This window comes from Astatotilapia calliptera, chromosome 9 (assembly GCF_964374335.1).
Source record: "Astatotilapia calliptera chromosome 9, fAstCal68.1, whole genome shotgun sequence".
Taxonomy (NCBI): Eukaryota; Metazoa; Chordata; class Actinopteri; order Cichliformes; family Cichlidae; genus Astatotilapia; species Astatotilapia calliptera.
The window spans coordinates 1,546,242-1,558,623 of NC_137430.1; the positions used below are offsets into that span (position 1 = coordinate 1,546,242).

Here is a 12,382-nt window from a genome sequence, read left to right on the forward strand (position 1 = left end):
CAATTCACACAGAAGTCCAAAATAGGTTAGGATCACCTCAGAGTTAATTTAAATGTGACATTACGGCTCCCGCTCCAAAATCAAATTCAAACTAAAAAGCGCCAATTCTTTGACAACAGATAAAACAACGTAAGCAAATAAGCTAACGGCACTTATTTAGCGTTAACGTTACATGGTGACACTCCTGGCATTAAACTAAATTTGGCTGAGATTTGGAAAACATTCACTTAGAAAATCAAGATATACCGAAAAAAAAGCAGTGGCAGCGGCTCGACTTGACTGAGATGGCTGCCTTCCTCAACCCACGATCCAAAATGTGGAACACAAAATCACCTGTGGTATAGCGAGACTTAACATTGCTAAATTATTGACTTGCTTTCACTCAAACATGATAAACAAATGAATCTACCCTCTCTGCATGTCATTGAGTTTCTGCACTATACAGTTACACTTAACTTTAAAACATGAGAAAATTGTGTTAGGAAAGACGCAAGATGCTGACAAAAATCCAAAAGATGGCCAGTCTCCTTTTTTCATCAGGTGTACATCAGTAATACTGACATTTTGAGGTGGATGCTGGACACACTAATTGTCATGGTCTGGTTGGGCACCTGCAGGTCTCAGACAGCGGCTCCTCCTCCTTTGGCCGGAGTCCGGTTGCCCCTCCCTGGCTGACCACCTGTGAGCAATCGTGCCAGCGGTATATCAGACCTGCGCTCTCAACCACTCATCGCCTGAGTATCTGCTATTCCCATCGATAGCACCCGGAGTGGAGATCTTGTTCCCCTCGCTCCCGTCCTCCTGGACCTGGGCCGCCAGCTGCTTACACAACGTGGCCTGCCGGCCCACCGCTCACCTGCCTGCCTCCCCACGCCTCGACCGCTTCCGGGTTTTCCGCTCCACCTGTCCCCTCCATCTGAAACCAAGTAAGGCAATTCAATTCAACTGCGGAGGATTATTGGTTGTCTGCTGGATCCCTCTGATCGTGATCTCCTCTTGTTCCAGTGCCCCCGGCCCCTACCTAGTCCTGTTTCTACCTCCCCGCTGTCCCCGCTGTTCAGCCGTCTCCTAGAGGTGTCTAGGTCGCCCTCATTATCACCGACGAATCCTACGCGCCACTAGTGTGGTGGCGTCGCTTTGTGTTTCACCTTTGTTTACCTGTGGGCGGAAATAAATCATTTGTTTTCTGTCACCTCGCTTCCGGGTTGGTTTCTGCGCCTGTGTCCATCCCTGTTCCCTCGTGCCGTTGAGCCGTGACACTAATTGTACAACATGGTCAATATACAGCCTTTATCAGTGTTGGGGAGTAATGGAATACATGAACCGCTGTTACGTATTTCGAGGGCCGGTGTCCTGTGGGTTTTAGATCTCACCTTGGGTCAACACACCTGAATCACATGATTAGTTTGTTACCAGGCCTCTGGAGAAGTTCAGGACATGCTGAGGACCTAATTTAGCCATTTAAATCAGCTGTGTTGGTTCAAGGACACATCTAAAACCTGCAGGGACACCGGCCCTCGAGGCCTGGTGTTGCCCACCCCTGTGTTAGGCTATGCCCTCTATTTTTGGTAATTCCACACCGATGAAAACCCAAACAAAAGACACATACTGTCAGGGTTCCTGGGTCGGTGACCCAGTGTTTTCAGTTTTGTTCATGTTCAGTTTATTTTGCCACTTCAATGTTCTCACTTCCTGCTTTTCCTGTGTCAGCTCGTCTCGTGTCATTAGCCAGATTATGTTCAGCTGTGTACTCACCGGTCTCTCATCATCATCAGTCTATGTATTTAAGCCCTCTCTTCCCTTCAGCCCTTGTCGTGTCATTGATGTTCGTGTGATGTTATGTTGTCCTTTCCGTGTGTTCCCTCAGTTCAGTCAGCCATTCAGTTGTCCAGCCAGTCAGTGTCCGTTCACCCTCTATTCATCCACTCCTTATAATAAACCTTCACCTACCTGCGAGTCCTGCCTGTGGGTTCCTTCTTCCTTGCCTCCACGCAACGCCTGACACATACAGAAGCTGTAATGTCTGTCTCAATCCCGCGGCTCATGTCACCCCTACTTGTGACCCGTATAATGACGTGAAAAAATATTTAAAAGAAATTATTCACAAAAAAGATTTAATATGAAGGCAATAGGCAGAGTGTTACAGGCTTCGCCCTAAAGAATGTAACCTCATGGGCAGTGTAGTCCGTGCTGCAGGGAGAATGGACTGTCTTACTCGTTATGTGTCTGTGAGCGAGGGAGGGAGAAAAAGGAAACCTACGAGTTGTCACCGAGCAGAAACGGGAGCTGGAAGCATGTAAATATAATAATAACCACTGCAACCAAAAAGAGAGCCTGACGAGCCCAGCTGTAAGTAAGCTATTAAGACTCGACTGTACGCTGTGTTTGTGTTTTTCTCCGAAACAATAAGTTCTGTTGGAGCAGCCTTTCAACATTTCTCTGTCTCTCGCTAGCAAAATTGACCCAGACAACAAAGTAAAGCTAGTTTAAAGCTACAAGCCCGACACGAACCCGACGTATTAGCCAGAGGTCCCTTTACTACGGTTCAGAGCCGCGGACCTGTTTTACAGTGGCTTACAAAAGTATTTGGCCTCCTTGAACTTTGGCACATTTTGTCACATTACAGCCAAAAACATGAATCAGTTTTATTGGAATTCCACGTGAAAGACCAACACAAAGTGGTGCACACGTGAGAAGTGGAACAAAAATCATACATGATTCCAAACATTTTTTACAAATAAATAATTAAAAAGTGGGGTGTGCGTAATTATTCAGCCCCCTGAATCAATACTTTACTTTTAAAAGTAACCTTCCCAACACTGGCCTTCATATAGTTAAGTTTTCTTTCCTAATTATGTTTAGGTAGCTTAGCGATTTTTATTTTTTTTTCTTCAATTAAAAATGAAAGTGACGCCACAGTGTCACAGCTTTAAAGGCATGGTTAGGGTGGATCATGGGCTCACACAGAGGATTCAAATCTGTGTTAATGTCAAGCAAGTTTATTTTAGGGGTTGCCAATACACAATAATACACATAATCTCTGTCTTAAGCAAATTTTATGAGATCAGAAGTAGATTTTATATGTCTATTGTCATGTTGCTTAGCAACCACCTAGCAACGGGCTAAAATGACATCTGGCACCTACATTGCTGAGGGCATCCTATCGTTTTAATTCCATGAGATGTTATTCATAGCCACAGCAAAATTATACTTGTCATATTACAGGATCATGTTGCTCAACAACCACCTTTCTCGTGAGGCTCTGCAAGGCCTTTAAAACAGCAACCTTTAAGTGCTGCAGTCCTGTCAAACTCCCCTCCCACTGCTCCCTTCATATGCTAAAATATGAATTAACTTCTGAAAGAATGCAGTGCAAGCAATGCCTAATTATCTGTCCGCATAATTAGACAATTTACTAAGTAATTAGCACCCAATTAGCAAAGCCTTCCTTGCATTCTCAGACTCATTTACTTTTCATTCCAATTACCTGTCCAGACTGTCAAGGAATCGTTTTTTCGGTTGCACTACAATCAAATGTAAAAAGACTTTAAAAGGTACTTAAATTTGTTTATGTTGCAAATGAAGAAATCAATTAATTGTTCTAAGCATGCACGATTACAATATTAACTTTAGTTAATCATCTTGTATTTTCAAGATTTGTTTTCAAAATAGTCCTTGGAAATTTTCAAATCACCCGCCAAAACTGCAAAAATAATAATTCAGCTTAATCTGTCTGCTTTTCATCTAAGGTAAGAGTATATGGTAAAAAAAGGAAAACATAAATAAATAAATAAAAACACAGCAGTTGGCTTCCATCACAACTTTGAACAAATAGTTAGGCATCCATTACTTTCTTTTGTGTGAATGGCTCAAAGGCTGTTTTTATATGGTGGTATTAAAGTAATGGCTTTACATTCTGTCTAAAGAGGAAGAGAATCTCTTCCTACAGTTGATAGGTAGCACAGGAATGTTTGAACCATAATCTTATTTTTCCGTACTGTTGCTTAAATACTGATTCTGAACTTATTCCTTCATCCATTTGGATTTGTCAATTCCAAGTACTCAAAACTCAAGTGGGGTAGACTGTTTAAAAAAAATAAAGTAAAAATGGTCACATTCAAGAGGTTTCTTCTGGCATTTCAAAGTATGACGGAGCATAAGCAGGGATGAAACTAAATAAGTTCAAGTTCAAATTTTATTCACCACATGCAGTGACAGGTTGCCCTGCAGTGGAATGAATCCGCCCCCCGACCTCACACACACACAACACAGCCATCACATGGGGATACAAGTCAGAGAACGGTTGCATTACAGTATAACACTGAAATGTACACTACAATGGGAAAGTACAAGAGGAAAAAAAGAGACCTCTGCTCATGCTGGGCTACAGGAGGACAGCATGAGAACAGGAAACAAAAAAAACTCCTCTGCACAGAAAGCACATAAATGTCCACAGTACAATATTATAGAGCACGTGACCAGCAACAGGGTTGGGTAGGGGATAAGGAGTAATCCCAGGCAACACAGCAGCCATCCTGCCACTGCGCCGACTCTCCAGCGCGGGCCCGGACCCGCCTCATGTTCCCAGGAGGCAACAAGCATTGAAGGCGTTGGAAGGGGAGGGGGGGGCGTGTGAATGCTTATCAGTGTAAGTGTATGTGTGTGCATGTCCATAGTTCAGCTGAGACAGTGTCCTTCACCCTATCAGGCTAAGTAAACAGTCTGCTAGCCAACCCAGGTGGCCTTGCATGGGAAGGAAAGAATAGTCATCACACAGTCGTTATCAGGGAGTTTTTGTTCGGCTCCAGCCTTGGGCCATGCAGCTGGCGCCATGGTGTCCACATGTTGATGTCGTTGATTTAAATAATGAAGTCTTGGTAAGAAAGCAGTAACAAGTTAAACAACTAACAACAAAATACAATTTGAAATGAAAACTGTCTGGTTCTTTGGTAGATTAATAAGTTGGACTGAAAGACTGCTGCCACGCCACCTTCTCAGCCTGTGCTTTGAGTGTTCTGACAGATTGTTCTATAGAAACCTGGCTAAATCAGGATGAATATGTTGACAGAGTAAATTAATATGTTGATCAATGATTAAATTATTTAATAACAGGGACTTAGTGAAATGTGCATTATTAAACACTAGTCAATATTTTACTCATTGTTATTGTTGAGGGTGCTATAATAATAATAATAATGGATACTTTATTGATCCCCATGGGGAAATTACTTGTTTTTCTCTGCATTTGACCCATTCACTCAGTGAAGCAGTGGGCAGCCCACTAAGCAGGCTCCCGGGGAGCAGTGTGTAGGGACGGTACCTTGCTCAGGGGTACCTCAGGGTAGCCGTTAAGTGGATTCGAACCACCGACCTTCCGATCATGGGGCGACCACTTTACCTACTGAGCTATCCCTGCCCCCATATTCTTGTTTATTTGGAGTTTTGGGGGATGAAAGGAGAACAGAGGCTGCAGAGAGGTGTCTAAGACTGCAGCTCTGCTTTCTAGTACCAACTCTGGATCATCATGTTGAACAGAAAACAAAAGCAGTGCACAGTAAACACCGGAGCCCAAGAAAACAGCCCAAACACAGTGCGGTTCAGGGGGCTGACCATGCGGACGGCAACGGCGGCGGGGGAGCAGTTCAGCGGGCCGACCGCGCGGAAGGCAACGGTGAATCGAACAATGAATAGCAGACTGGGCTAAAGGCAACGTAGGAGGCTGGAGTGAAAGCTGAGGTGAGAATGGAGCTAGCGGGGACAGAGGAGATGGAGCTTCAGGAGGCTGGGCAGCTAACTGAGCTTCAGGCTGGGCAGTTTTTGGAAAAACAGTCTCTGAATTAATAGTCTCTGACTGAACACCCTTTGAGCTAGCAGACACGGAGTTAATTAGTCCAGGCTCAAACAGAACAGAATTACCACAGTTCTTTGCATTGTTATGGCTAGGGGGAGCATGAGAAGAACAGTCTTTTAGGTTGCCTAAATGGAAAATATTGGTCTCAGAGGAAACAGTCTTTTTCTTCTCAGCCACAACATAAGCAGACCTTGGGCCTTCAGACCCAGTAAACCCCCTTCCTTCCCTCCCCATCTCCAGCTGCCTCCCTCTTCTCGCTCCACCACAACCACCCACACATGCAGGGCCTTGGAGTAGGGGTATGTCACCAGGGTGCAGAGGAGGCTACCCCCCCTCTGTCCCCTTCTGGCTGCCTCTGCATCAATTTTATCCCACAACTTAGACATTCACATTACTCACACTCTCATTACACATACATATAGGCTCTTGGGGGTGGGCACGATACACGGAGTCCAAATTACCATCAGGGTGTACACCTCACCCCTGGCGTCATTGCCCACCTCTCAATTTTAAATACACGTAGACATTGAGGGCTAGCAGGAGGGACTATGCGCTTACCTGCTGCTCTCTGGCAGGTAGCTCCATGCCCTCCTGGGTTTTAATTGCACCTTAGAACACACATGCATCAACACTACAATGAGCGGGTGGAGGGAGGTTTGGAGTCTTCTCTCACCCCCGTTCTCTGCGGCCTGCTGGATTGGGGGGCTAGGAGGAGTTGGCCGTCCGACTGCGGTCTGCAGTGTGGGGCCTCCCTGCTGCTGCGGAGTCGGGGCGGTCTGCCTCTCCCCACCGCAGGGAAAAGGGTAACACCACCTGGGTCTGGGTGCAATTCCCCCCTCAAGGGGCAAGGGTACCTAGACCCGGTTCGTAGAGTACAGAGACACAGAGAGCCATGAAGGGCAAGGGATCAAAACTAGAAACCATAGAATAACTCACACAAGTACAATAATACAAAAATCACAAAGAACTAAAAACGCTGGGTCAGGGGACCCAGGACCCTGACACAGAAGGGAAATTTGAAGTGTCACCTGAACTTCACTGACATGGCTCTATAGAGGAGTCTGGAAATAACAGGGCACACCCATGAAAGGTGCTAAAGTAGGTAAAAGAAAAACATTTTGTTTGGCTATCTATTGGGGTGGATGAGATCCATCTTGACTCCTTTAAGGTTCAGCATGTCTTGTTTGACATCCCTTATATGGGAGTCAATGTCCACTGTCCCTCCTTAAAAACATCACTGGAAAACGCATCCATTAGTCTAACATTAGATTCTGGAAAACCACTATGGTTTCTATCATGAGTAATTGAGGCATGTTGTTGTGTTTCATTTACCATTTACAACGTGAGATAGAGTGGAGGTAGAGAGCATTAGCCAACTTCAATAATGAATGAGAGGCAAAGGGAGAAATACCATTAGTAATAAAGTTTCAGTAGGAATTCAAAATAGAATCCGAGACAGGGCTAAGTAGTACTTGTGTCACGGGTGTATGCTAGAAGGGAACCCCTTCTAAAGCAGGAAGAGCAGAAGGGGATGATCTTGGGAACAGAAAGACATGTAAAACCTGGGTAAAATAGTCAATAAAAATAAAATACACTTTATTTAGAGCATAAAAATGTACCCTGATCAGGGAAGAGAAAAAAACAAAAACAAAAAACCCCCCCATAAAACTCGGCACAATAAAAGTCCAATGGTCCTCAGTCCACAAGCAAAAGTCAAATAGTCACCCTTCTCAATGTACCGGGGTGTCTTTATGTATTTTAACAAAACGGGACTTACCCCCAAACTCCACCTGGACCTTAAGCGTTTCGCTGGCATCTTGCTACCACCGTGGAATAGTCTGCCATCCACTGACTAAAGGCCCTCTCTCCTTCTCCTGCGGTCGCACCCTGCTGCCAATTGCCACTCCATGGCTCGCGCTGCCCTAGGCAGCGTCCTTGCACACACCGACTTCCTGTTGCTGCGCCTGCTGCCACACTGCTCCATGGCTCTCTCCTTGTTCTTCCTTAGATCCGGCTGCATGCCCTTTTCCCACCGGCCAGGCCCTCTTGTTGGCCTCTCCCTGCCAACGAGGCCTGATTGACAGCTGTCCCCTGTGCCCTCCAGGTGTATATACTTAGTGAAAGCAGGGGGCGGAGTCTCTCCGGAAGAAGTTCCAATAAATACAATAAAAGCATGCAACACACACAAAAAAAATTACACTCATCGTTAAAACAGAACAAAGCATGCAAAACTAGATAAGAAATCCTTCTTCCTCAGATGACACTTGAAAACAAATCCAAAAGAATGAATCATGAGTACAAAAAACTCTAAACTACTGGTCAAAGACTCAGGACCACGACACATACTGAGAGGACTAAAGACAGTGTGGCACAAAAAGGGTGGAAAAGAGATGAAATTCTGGACTGAAGTTTAAGACAAACAGAGATGTCAGAATGAAATAATAAATGATTAATACAACACAGGAGAGGCTAACACAAGGATGAAAACTGCCAAAACTGGTAAAACTGACAGCAATAGGCAAGGACCAGTGATTATGACATCATCAACTTCATGACTTAGTTATTTCAACTGTTTGGGTCTACTATCTACACATGAGTAATTTACAAATTAGCATATATCTCTTTAAGGTAATCTTGTGACATCTCATTTAAAAGCCCACTCCTCTCTGACACCAGTGATCAAAAACACACTTGCTTGTTATTTTATTGCAGGCAATATGAAAACTCTGAAATAAGAACCCATCGTGACTCAAGTCCCAATCGGTGTGTAAGTGGCGTAGTCTCCAATTACACATATGAAGTCTTGTCACAATGCTGCAGACAAACACACACACACACACACTGAAAAATGGGCAAGTGCTTACACGCAAACCACTGACTGGAGGTTAATGAAGCCTGTCGGCACCTTGATCTATCCCACATATAGCTGCTGCTGCTGATGTGATACTTCACCCTTACTGTGTCACACAGTGACATTCATCTAGTAATTAGTCTGCGCTGACATGCTGCACACATGTGCCCACATACACTGATGCATACACACACAGCTCTGCTGCTATGTATCAATCAAGACATCTAACAGCTGGGTAATTGGATACTATGTGAGGAAAAATGTACTTGTCATTACAGAAGAAGAAAGAGGAGATGGAGGAGTGAAGCTACATCAAAGGTCTTAAAAGTACAAAGCTTGGTGTGTAAGTGTTTTATAGGCATTCCTGTGCATTACATGCTGTGTGTTTTTCAGAAGATCAGTTCCAATTAACACTAACCCCCCCAATCTGATGACTGTCCCTACTTCAAAAAGCAAAATCTTCATATTTACCTGAGTAATCACACTTGTGCAGTTCACACTTTGTGTGTTTGCAGTATTGTTCAACAGTCATTAAACTCTGACTTTAAATTTGTGTCACAGGAAACTATATTTAGATAGCAAAAGAAATAGTTTTTTAAAAGTCCAACCAAAAAACTCACAAAACTTTTCTCTAGAAAACTAGTGTGTGACAAGGGTGTGGGAGATTGATATGATAAAAATTTAGATTTATTTTTTAACAACAACTTTAACAAAACTTGGTTTGTTATAGCTGAGTAGCCGGTGTGTTGTAATGTGGACCCAAAAGCAGAACACACAAGAGGCAAAACTGATTCTAAAAAGCGACCCTTTGTTGCGGCCGATGTAACACATGAAAATAAGTGATAACATTAACTGAATGAGAACTAACAAACCCTACACTGGGAGACAATAAGACGTGGAACCTGATAATCCTGTTGACATGAACTGTGGCGCTGTGAGGAGATAAACAGATGACTCAACAATGAAAAGTGAGACAGAGGGCTTAAATACACAGATGGTTAATGAGGGAAGTGGAAACACACGCGGAACAGCTGTCACAAATGAACATGACGCCAGAGAGGAAGCAAAACTAAACACACTGAACATCAAACACAAGACCGTCAAAATAAAAAAGGAAATTAAATGAGACATATACTGTGACAGCACAAGCTCGACAATAGGACAAGAAACACGTACCAGGCTGGGGAGACGGGATGGAACACAGGGAGAGGATGATGGGAACAGGTAACTGGGACAAGGCACGGGCAGAGGAGAAGACAGACTTACACGGGAAACAGGAAATGACACGTAAACAAGGAAACACGGATGATAACATTAACAAGTCTAAAACCTAACTAAGACAGAAAAATGTTCTGTTCTAGCGTTTACTATTACTAATACATCAAACAAAAACAAAAATACAAAATAAACTCAAAATGCATGGGTCACTGCAGCACCAGCACCCTGGCATGGTTAGATTTAAAAAAAAAGTAATGGTTAAAGTCAAAATTAGAGAACCATCAGTCTAAGATTCTGATGTAAAAAGTTGGTTTGGGTGTCATGACAACAGGGCAGCAGGGTCCAACAGGGTCTGTGTTGAATATGCATCAGTACCCAGGCAGGATAACTAACACAGCATACAGCAGCAAATGGTCAGCAGTTTGGAGGAATTAAACAACTGCAGCAACATATGTTTAGAGATTTTATGTGGTTTCTGACTAACTACAAACAAACTAACTACAAACTTTGCCCGAAGTGCTAGGTTAGCTAAGGTGCCTGAAAAACTGAGATGGCAGTTTCCCATTCAATGCTTTTCTCTGTCACCCTTACTAGGAAAGTTTTTTTGTGCTATCTATTCGCATGGTTTTCCATTATGTAATCAGTGCTCTGGTTTTTGATCTCCAGTGGATTTCATATTAGCCAAAAGTCTGCTTTGTCTTGCTAACGATTTTGGCCAACATGTGTGATGTAGAGAAGATGGAGTTTGAAAAAAGTTGTTAATAATTCCTTCAACACAATAACAAGGAACAATGACAATGATGTCTGCTCTAATAAAACAAGAAGTTGTCCAGGTTCAGGCCTATCAGCACTTTCAGATTAGCATCTATGAGAATGACTGAATCTGAGAAGCTTAGCCATCTTTTAACACTCCTGCTGTAGATATTGACAACTAACCATGTTGTTCACTATTCAAGCCCTTTAATTTAGCTTGGTGTGTTTTTGTTTGTTTAATTGGGTTTTTTTTTGTAATTGATATATTTTGATTTACATGGGAAAAATCTAAATTTAGTCCTGTGTTTATGTAGCATTTCAAAAAAAAAAAAGTTAATTCATTAAAAAAAAAAACTTTTATATAGTACGTATAAACATAAGCAGTAGTGTTTTTAATCCGTGGAACACTGGAGAACATTTTTCTGCACAATTATTTTTATTTTTGATATCTAATGCACAGTTTTCCAGTAAAACAGTGATATGTCTAATGATGTACTTTCATAGTGTGTTATGGCTTCCTTTCCTAAAAGTGTGACTTGAACACCACTTGTCTTTTTCAACTAATAGTAAATAATCATATAGTAGGTATTTATTAAAAGTATTTAAACGATTTATTTATTAATTAAAGTAGCAGTATTTTATACTAATATTTTAGCAGTTCTTGTCCCGGGAAGGAATGCAGACAGGCAGCACAAATAGCATGCTTTATACTAATCTCATGTATCTTGTTAAATAGCTGAGGAAGAATTGTTTTTGTTTGTGAATGTGTCAGTGGTGGGGAGTGGGGTTATCATCTCTGCTTGCCTTTCTGTAAAATTCATGCCACAGATAGATGGAGGGGGAGCCAACATATGACATTGCAGGGCTGAAATTTGTGAAAAAGTGCAAAGAAATTAATTTTGTACTTAAAGTACAAAAGTTAGTCCAAAGTCAAAATATTAGTGTTTTGTTTTCAGAAGAGATTTCCTCCTTTTCCAAACTTTTAGCATCATTATTTGATAGACAGTTCATAGTCTCAGTGGCAAAAGTCAACCAGTCTAATGTCCAACTTTTAAAGTCCAAATTTGGGTGTTTGTGCAATTCGATGGAGAAATCTTCAATACAGATTTTTTTAAAAAGAGGATGGGACATGTATCTGATGAAAACAAGTCATATCATATAAGAACCAGGCTGACCTTCTCGCTGTGGGTTCTGTCTGTGTTAAAAAACTTTTCTATTATCTTGATTTTTAACAAGGTTTGATCTTGACACTGCTTGTATTTTCTTTGCCAGACAACCTGCTGATTTTTAGGTTGGTGTGATTAGCTGGAGTGATGCTCAGTTGGTTGCTGGTTACTTCAATTGTCTAGATTTAAAACGTTCTGTCAACCACGCACTGCTGCTATCACCATTTTTGGCTAAAACATAAGGCACTCCATAAATGTCTGAGACAGACAAAGAGGAAAGCTAAACAACCAAAGGAAAAAATTGAATTTTTCACATGGTACAGAAGGTTCTTTGCTATTTGCACACACAGGATATTAAAAGAGAATCAGAGAAGGGCCTCTGGAGTGTAAGGAGAGATGAAATGTGTGTTTATGAGTGTGTGTGGTGTCAGGGCATGCTGTCTTACTGCTGTTGACATTAAGAACTTCCCCTTTATTTAGTATTAGTATTTAGTATTTATTTATTTATTGTCATTGTCAAGAACAATGAAATTGCGTTTGGGG

General features: G+C 42.3%; 1 long non-coding RNA gene across 1 annotated transcript; it reads left to right on the plus strand.

Annotated features, from left to right (window-relative positions):
- The first annotated feature begins 641 nt into the window (after nt 1–641).
- Nucleotides 642–1,192, plus strand: LOC145431007 (uncharacterized). Its single transcript, XR_013911377.1, has 2 exons — nt 642–926; nt 1,006–1,192. It is a non-coding gene; the product is annotated as an uncharacterized LOC145431007 (long non-coding RNA).
- Nucleotides 1,193–12,382: the final 11,190 nt, after the last annotated feature.